At 40.6% G+C, this 8442-nt stretch overlaps 1 non-coding gene across 1 annotated transcript; it reads right to left on the minus strand.

The window, feature by feature from the left end:
- Positions 1 to 3880: 3880 nt before the first annotated feature.
- Positions 3881 to 6242, minus strand: LOC111269842 (uncharacterized). Its single transcript, XR_015314709.1, has 4 exons — positions 6059 to 6242; positions 5681 to 5907; positions 5079 to 5381; positions 3881 to 4005 (listed from the first exon to the last, which is right to left on the minus strand). It is a non-coding gene; the product is annotated as an uncharacterized LOC111269842 (transcript).
- Between the last annotated feature and the right edge of the window lie 2200 nt (positions 6243 to 8442).

Below are 8442 nucleotides of genomic sequence, written 5' to 3' on the forward strand. Positions count from 1 at the left end.
GCTTTGGCTGTAACAATACGAAGCTATTGGGACAGCAGTGATGTTAGTAGTTGTGGCCGTTCGTTCTGTTGTCCTCTCCTGGTGTGGTGGAGCAATTCGGTGATGGTATACGATATTGGGCCGCTGTTGGGCGCGTCACGATTTCGGTCGTCTTTCACGTTTGCTAGCTCCGATTCAGCCGCCTTCGAGAACTAAAAGCCCGCCGCAGGACAAGTGATGATGGTGATAGCAGCAGCGCCTGCGTCTAAACCCCTCGACCCGGCCCCCTTTTTAACTTCAGGCCTTCATTAATTATTAATGAGTGTCTGCGACAAAGTCACGCCATTTTCCCACTTTACCACGATGTAAAGGGGTCATGGAGAGATATGGAGAGGGGGGAAAAAAGCGAAGCCCGAAACATTTGCGTACCGTTCATACGGGAGACACGAGCGGGCCACAAAAGTGATGGGAATAATGAAGTATAGCAGAGAAAGACTGAGCCAGAGAGGCGCAAACAGGGAGAAACGAAGGGATTTTCTCGAAGAGAAAGCTACTCCCGAGTCGCTATAGCGGTAGTCCCTGCCATCATCGACGTCGTTTATCGTGCGTTGAGACACCGCTACAATAAAAAGCACCCGTCTATGCCATTATACATAGTGGCGCTTTATGAAGCAGGAACCAGAGCAGGGAAGTCTGGCATTTTGATTACGCAGCGCTCACAGTTGAAAAAAAATCTACGAAGATATTCGTTTAGTTCTTTTTAGGTAGACGTGTGCATCTGTGTGTTTCGTGTGTTTAGTTACTAGTCCAATTCTACTAGGTTGTTTATTCTGACTATACATAGAGGAACGGAAAGAATGGCCCGGTTTATTTGATTTGAGTGAATATGTGGACTATGTTGTTAATGGAAAGGTACACAAACGGAATAGTTAATAAGCCAAGTATGCGCCTCAAAGACCAATTGATAGGCGCGTTATACGCGTCCAAAGTGAAGCGATGAAACAAATGGGAAAATTTACGTAAGACAATTTAGTGTTTCTGGAGGTTCCTATTCATCCTAGTTTCAATCTCATTAGCTCTTGAAGTTTGTCAGGAATATACTCATCTGGATCAGTTAAGCGTGGTTCGTATCAAGAGGGTACATTTTAAGAAGTCCATGATACAAGCAACTTTTCAATAGTTTGGCCGTAACGAGGTTCCTGCGTATACTTTAGATAATAGACATTGGCTATACGGTTGTGGGGTACAGCATTTGGCAAATGTCGAATCGTTTTCAAATACGTGAGGTGCCAGCTAGGCCTTGTTTTATAATTTCGATAACATTAACGGGAACTGAGGTACATTCGACGCTACCTACAGGATGTCGAGGCACCCGCTGACTTACAAAAACTAAAATCCCTTCTTAGATATTGGCTATATATATATATATATATATATATACTTGGGTGATATAAACTTCAGCCATAATTGTCAGCCATAATTTTTAACCTGCTACTTTAAGCACCTTGAATTGTCAAGTGGCGCTTGAGCCCGTAAACTGTGTCTCTGGGATTGTGTACTCTAAAACTCACATCTAGTGTTAAACGCTGAGCAAGCACGCCAACAAAATCAAAGAATACATTTTTTCAATGGTTTTTATTTTATGGCAACCATTTTCATGGTTTGGTTATTATTATTTCTTTATATACATTATATCTTTTATTAGTTCTATATATAGATATATATAAATTGTGGTTATTTTTGCCGCTTTCCTTATATATTGCAAAGTGAATCTCTCTGTATGATAAGGTAGTTGCTCTTTCGCCACAGAAAAAGTTGTGTCCTTACAAAAGAGCTTCTATAAGACAACCGCAAAGCTCGCTCGCTGCCCATTCTACTAATTTGACTCTTTAGCGGATCACGATCTAACACGGAATTGCAAAAAAGAAGCCGTATATATATATGGTATTTTCAAAAAAAAAGCCTTAATACAGCTGCACGCAAAACCATTTCTCTTTCGCCTATTCCTTCTTAACACCGCAAATTATATATCTAAAGAAAATATTGTAAAGGTCGCCGATGTTTCTCTAGAACGAGCACGGTGGCCGATGTGCATAAGAGCAGCATAGAGAAAAACGCATATAAACATCGTCTTGCATCCCACTGCCTGACTACTCGCAGTACCACGATTTTGCGTTGATTTTCCTTTAATTTCTCGTACCACTTCAATACTGTTTTATGGCAAGACGTTTCACATGGATACAGCCGTAAGATGCATCCCTGTATACGCAAACACTCCTCATTCCACTTACTTCTACTATAGAGCACAGGTTGTTCAATGATGTAGACCACAGTTAACAGCAATGACCCATTTCGAATGTCACTGGCGGGTACTACCCTGGATTAAAGTTTGCCTCAATCAAATGTATGTTTGTGTCGAATTCTAGGTACCCTCTTGAGTTGACCCTCTTCTATATATGTATGTTGTTTTACAAGTTGTGTTACTCAGTTATTTTATGCTGGCTGAAGTAAAATATTTCGACATCATTGTTGCACACTATTTTGTATAACGCTCTTGCTTGCACAGAACTCGTTCAGAAGACTGTAGATGGCATTGCTCGCTAACGGCATGCTACATTCCCCTACCGAAGGTAAAATGCATTAGAGTACAACAATGTCACAAAATGCGACGAAGCTTCATGAAGCTGTTTCTATATTGATGTCCATTTTCATTATTAAACATTCAAAAAATGGTTGAAATACTGTTTTTTCTGAAACAAAACCGTATTTCTTCAGAGACGCCTGCCGAAAATGTCCTTTGAAGATGCACTGTCTTATTGAGTGATGTTGAAGTACTACTTATGCATTGTATCTCCTTCAGACAGATGTGCGCCACACCAAAATGACCTCAAACCTAGATTTTTCTGTATGCGGTGTAATGAGCTAACGGAAACATGTCTGCAAGTCCATACGTGCGAGTGTTTTGCTATGATAAACTGGTGCATTTCAAACTTTAATACATTAGTCTCCGTAAATGGTTTCTTCCGTATAGGGCGGGCGTTGTTAGTCGAAGCGTGAAAAACGTGAGAATACTTCCAATAGTTCAGGCTTTCACGTTCATACTAAATACTATCATTATATTACTATAAAGTATTAAGCAATGATTAATGCTTTGTTTATGAATTTGTTTTTTCGAAATAGACCTTCTAATGTTTATACTCACCGTAACGCTTCCCGTGAGCTACAAGCATCGACTCATCATATAATTCCATTCTAGACGAATTTCCGTAAATGTGAACAATGATTCATCTATCTTATATATATAGAGATATCGTTTAATACAGATTTTAATGTAAAATCTATGTGAAAATCATCGATGAACCGAAGGACCAAAGTTTTTCTTACCATATTCTTTCAGTCAAAGCATCTGCTTGTTCTACACACACAATACACACGCTAGACACCTACTTTTCGAATAAGCAGTTATGGAACAGCTAAGCTATCATGTCGTATCTGATTTTTGACTAGATGCACATCTACAGCCGATAGAAATACGTCAGTGTTAGGAGAAGCAGCCGGCTCAGAAACGCTACCGTTGCCATAGTAATAACTGATTTTAAATAGGCTATAGTTACTGAAAAAGAAATCGTCGGCTTAACTAGATTTTGAATTATTGTTAAGCGGGCCCCTTAAAATCGATGACGACAAGCCGTTCCCCTTGTTCTTAGAATACAGTCACCAACCTCATGAAACACAATACGGCCGTATGACACCTGCTGCTTTTTTTTGAACGAATTGAGCTGCAAAAAACCGATTTTGGTGTCTGATCCCATGGCCAAAAAACGGTTGGCCCGTTTGCGGTTTCAGATCGCTACATATAATGATAGGTAAACAAATGAATAGTAAAAATGTATCCAACTTTAGTTAAGTTTCAACGAATCTGCTCGTTCTTCACGCAATTCCACATTTTCCATATCGAAGTCCTCTTTAAGACTTTCCAGCGGCCTCGCGAAGGAAGTCAAGATCTTCCAACGTTCTCGTCGGGGCCTGTAAAGGTACTGCATTTTATTAGTACGTTTTGAAAGCGGCCTCGTCTTCTAGAACTAGCGATCGTCGTCCGGTATCACATTTCGATGGCCGTAGGTCGCACGAAAGCAAAGAAAATTGCCTTCATGAAGGGTGGAATAAGTAATGTCATAATATTTTTCTTAGTCGAGCGTTTGCTGTATTGTGCGAGGCGGCCAACAATCATTTGTTTGTTTGTCTTGCCTTCATTTTCTAGTTTTTCGAGGCCTACAGAGGGCATCGTTGCTAGCAGTTCTGAACAGTACGGCGTATCATCCGAGTATATATATAGATGGCGTACCGGCAGTATAGCTATTCTCGTGTCTCTCGACTTGGATATCGCTTTTAGTAAATTATTCGGAAGGCACAATGGCGGTCTTCTGTTAGCGGTGGCTTGCTATTATTCAGATCAACGAATTCATTATTCAACAAAGAACATGTGTTTCTATTCATACCGAAGATACAGCATGAGAACTACAGACATATGACACATACATACACTGCTTTCAATAGTACATATAAAATCAGAGTGATTTACAAGGCCCATGTGCCGTCGAGTTTAGTCGGAGGAGTCTATACAATTTTAGCCTTTTAATAATAGCTCTCGATGCCGCAATTCGATCAACTTAAGAATAGAAAAAAACTAACAAACAAACAAACAAACACAGATACGCTAAAGAATTTCGATGAACTTGTCTATATGTAAAGATGCCGCAATCCCGTCTCAAAAATAAATTCCTATACGTTATTGTTACCTTCCAGGATTGTGGGACAGCAAATATCAACAATGGAGAATATGGGACTGTTTGCTCAAGTAACCAAATTATCTTTGAAGTGAGCTGAGCAGATTTAACGAGGCTGTATTTTCAATTTCGATTAAAAAGAGAATCACTAGAGCACGACCAAGAAGGACTTCAAAATCTAAAGACGTTTCGAGAGTGTCAGTAATACGTGTTATCAAATAGAGTTAAGAAGAATAACGTGGAAGATACACACAGCATCGATTATATTTGAGATTGTACCTTGCAACATTCTGTCGCTTTACGAACACTTACATTGAGGTCATACGATCAAGATCCCTCCTTCATTTTGTATGCTACTTCTGCTAGCAGCTGGACTACGCTTCAAAGAAGCTGACTCATTAGAATTCGAGGTAGTAATACACAAATTCAAACCGGAGGATGTCTTTTGGAATCATCTCCAAAATAGAAATTTCCAGCCTCTTCGTGTAGATCGATTAGTTCAGGCATAATATGGATAACTTGCTCGGTAGGACACTCTCCCCTAAGGATCATACGACATGCGTCTTTGAAACCAGGCGACGAATACGTGTACAGTCGCACTTGAGAGTCAGTATCCTGCATAAATTGAAAGAAAACCCGCAAAAAAGATCGCTTATTCCTCATTTGTCTTAAGTAACGACTTTATTGCAGTCAGGTAATAAGTGAAAGTAAGTTGGGTCCGATATAACCGGTTGCCAGTACGATCTGTTTATGTCAACTCAGAATCATATGCTTCTTGGATAGCGTGGCCGACAGTTTCTTTAGATGACGCCAATTAAACGATGCTTTTATTAAAGCTATATCTACATCTATAAAAAAAAAAAAAAAAAAAAGGCAACGCATTAATAATAGCCTAAAGTAGGAACGGTTCGTACAGTGAAGCCAGCTTTTGGAAAGAGCCGATTGCACCTATCGCCAACGGTGGGCGTTGCTTCGGGCGAATCGCATCCCTGTTTGATGTCGTAGGTGAGCGTTCCAGCGTTCACTGACGCCAGAGGATCGAATTTAAGTACTTCTGGGCTTGTTTCGACCCATCGTAAGTCCAGTCCAGAAAAATACGGGTGATTCCAGAACTGGGAATAGTGTTCCGTGCAAAACCGCTCTGCAGATCGAATTGAATCACGCAGAAGTAATTATAGCAAAACTAATTATCTGACATCGATACGACAAAGAAGAATTGTTAAAATATTTACCTCTGTTTGTATGTTTATATGCATGAGTATGCGTATATGACGTAGTATTCAAACACTAACATAGTTACACACGTGACAATTGTCTCTGAAGGCACGACCCTATAAGTTTTTTAAGCTGTTTTGACAAAGTCACGCCGGTCGGAAACTCGTAATTTCCCCGAACGACTTTCTTCTTCTGTTCATCGAAAGGTATACTGTCCTTTAAACCGAAGGGACGTTTGCCGATTGCTAGTTCAAACGCCGTTACTCCAAAAGACCACCTATAAAATTCAGTGAATAACACATCGGTCGTAATATTAACAAGCTTTACGAGCCGTAACCGTTATCGGTAGAGAAGATCCCCACTCGCGTCGAGCTACGCAGAATGCTTCATATTTAACGACGTTTCGTTATACGCATTAAGCTGGAACAGATATAAATAGTTCAACATCGAATGCCTAATAGTAGGAATAGTTTTATATATTATATATATATATATATATATAATATAATCTTAATTATGTCATATCAGCATCTCAGACCAATCTACACTACGTCCGTAGTCCTTATACAACAGTATTTCTGGAGCCATATAGGAAACCGTGCCCGCAATTTCGCCGTCCTTAAGCTCTTCTGCTGTTCGCATGTAGAAACTAGGAAGAGCACGATTAGCAAATTTTCCGAAACAAACTTTAGCTGTGTCGAAGTCGATTAGTTTAACGCGGCACCCCACCGTAATCATCATGTTCGAGGGCTGAAACCAGTCGGCACAGAATGACTGACCGTGACTAGGATTCGAAACAATTAATGGCAGTAGTCGAAAGTAGTTGATAACGACCACCTAAAGAAAATTTTATGGGTGAAAATACCTTGTAGAGGACATTATTGTAATAGATTTCGTACAAAGACCGCGTATTGTCTGGTGGCTGGCTCTTTCATAAGAGCCATAGGCTAATTCGGTGAATCGAGGTATACAGTATCGTCCGTTAATGATTAAAAACTATCGGATGCAGTATCACCTTGATATCACGGTGAATAAAGCCTTTATGATGCATGTGGATTATCGCCAATGCAAGCTGCGCCAAGATCAGCCTAACGAGCACGTCGGACAAGCGTGTGGAAAGGTGTAGAAGTCGGATCACATCTACTCCCCGGACGTACTCCATCACTATGACAAACGATTCCGCCGTAGAGAACGTCGCGTAATAGCGCACAAGACACGGATGGTTTACCATCGACGCCACCTCTTTATCGGCTAGCGCATGTTCGACATCCGGTATCAGGGATCTCGGGACCATTTTGATTGTACAGATCGCCTTACCTAATCGCGCCTTGTATACGACTCCAAATCCACCAGCCCCTAGAGGTTTATTAAGTTGTTAGTTTTACATTATGAAATAACGTACCATCAATCGGAACGTGTCTATCCGCGACAGGCCACTGTAATTTATTCTGTCCCGTAATATGTATTTCACTGAAATAACCTCTATTTTGTCCTATCCCTGCCTTTGATGTGTCAGACCAAATATATCTATCTATGCAGGTATTGATCATGCTCGGCTTACATACAAGCACAACCGTTCGCAAAGCTCAGGTCGTTACCATACGCAAAACATTACTAAGATACGATTAAGGTCTAAAATTGTTCAATAGATAATTCTGAAATGTTTGCTTTCTCAGGCCTACTCCGCTATCGGAATTATTGAAAGCGCTAGGATTTCCTTTGAAACAAACGCGTTCGTACGTAGATTGAAGTACCAAATTTAGATTCTGGAGGACATTGAGAAAGAATTTATTTCAAGATCTAAAACTGGCAGATGGATCTAGAAACAAACAGTCGTACAACCTCTTATCAGGGGGCTCCATAGAAACACCACATCTTGTCTCTTTGCACTTAGTCTGCGTGATCAGTTGTACGTAGAATATGAACACTATACATACATAGACAAAGTGACCCCTAACGTCTCTAACAGGATATTCCACCAAAGGCACCATGAGAAGACGGGCGCATATGCACTGTAGCTTATGTATCATCAATATAAATCGTACACACCATTGTACGGCTAAGTGATTTATATTGGTTTGAAATCCAAGCGCAAACAACGGACTACTGACCCCATCGAAAGCAACGTCCTACAAAAAGCTTCATTAACTCACCAATGACCTTGTCCAAAACAAAGTACTTAATCTTCCCAACGAAACAGTCTTCATTACTAGTGTGAGTAGTGGAATCGCCCACCAGCTCTGCCTTAATAACCGAAGCAATTCGATCCCAGTTTGTAACATCCAATTCACTAAATCTTTCGCATTCTTCTAGTAGTGGTCCCAATCCGTTAATCAGATGGATCAGGTCGATTCCGATAGTCTAAAACGTACGCCATACAGCGAAATGACAAACGAAGCCATACATGTGAGGTGCCAACAGATTGGCTAAGCCGCTAATCAGCCTAACTCGTCAGGGTGTA

Source organism: Varroa jacobsoni, unplaced genomic scaffold, assembly GCF_002532875.2.
Source record: "Varroa jacobsoni isolate VJ856 unplaced genomic scaffold, vjacob_1.0 scaffold_1420, whole genome shotgun sequence".
NCBI lineage: Eukaryota > Metazoa > Arthropoda > Arachnida > Mesostigmata > Varroidae > Varroa > Varroa jacobsoni.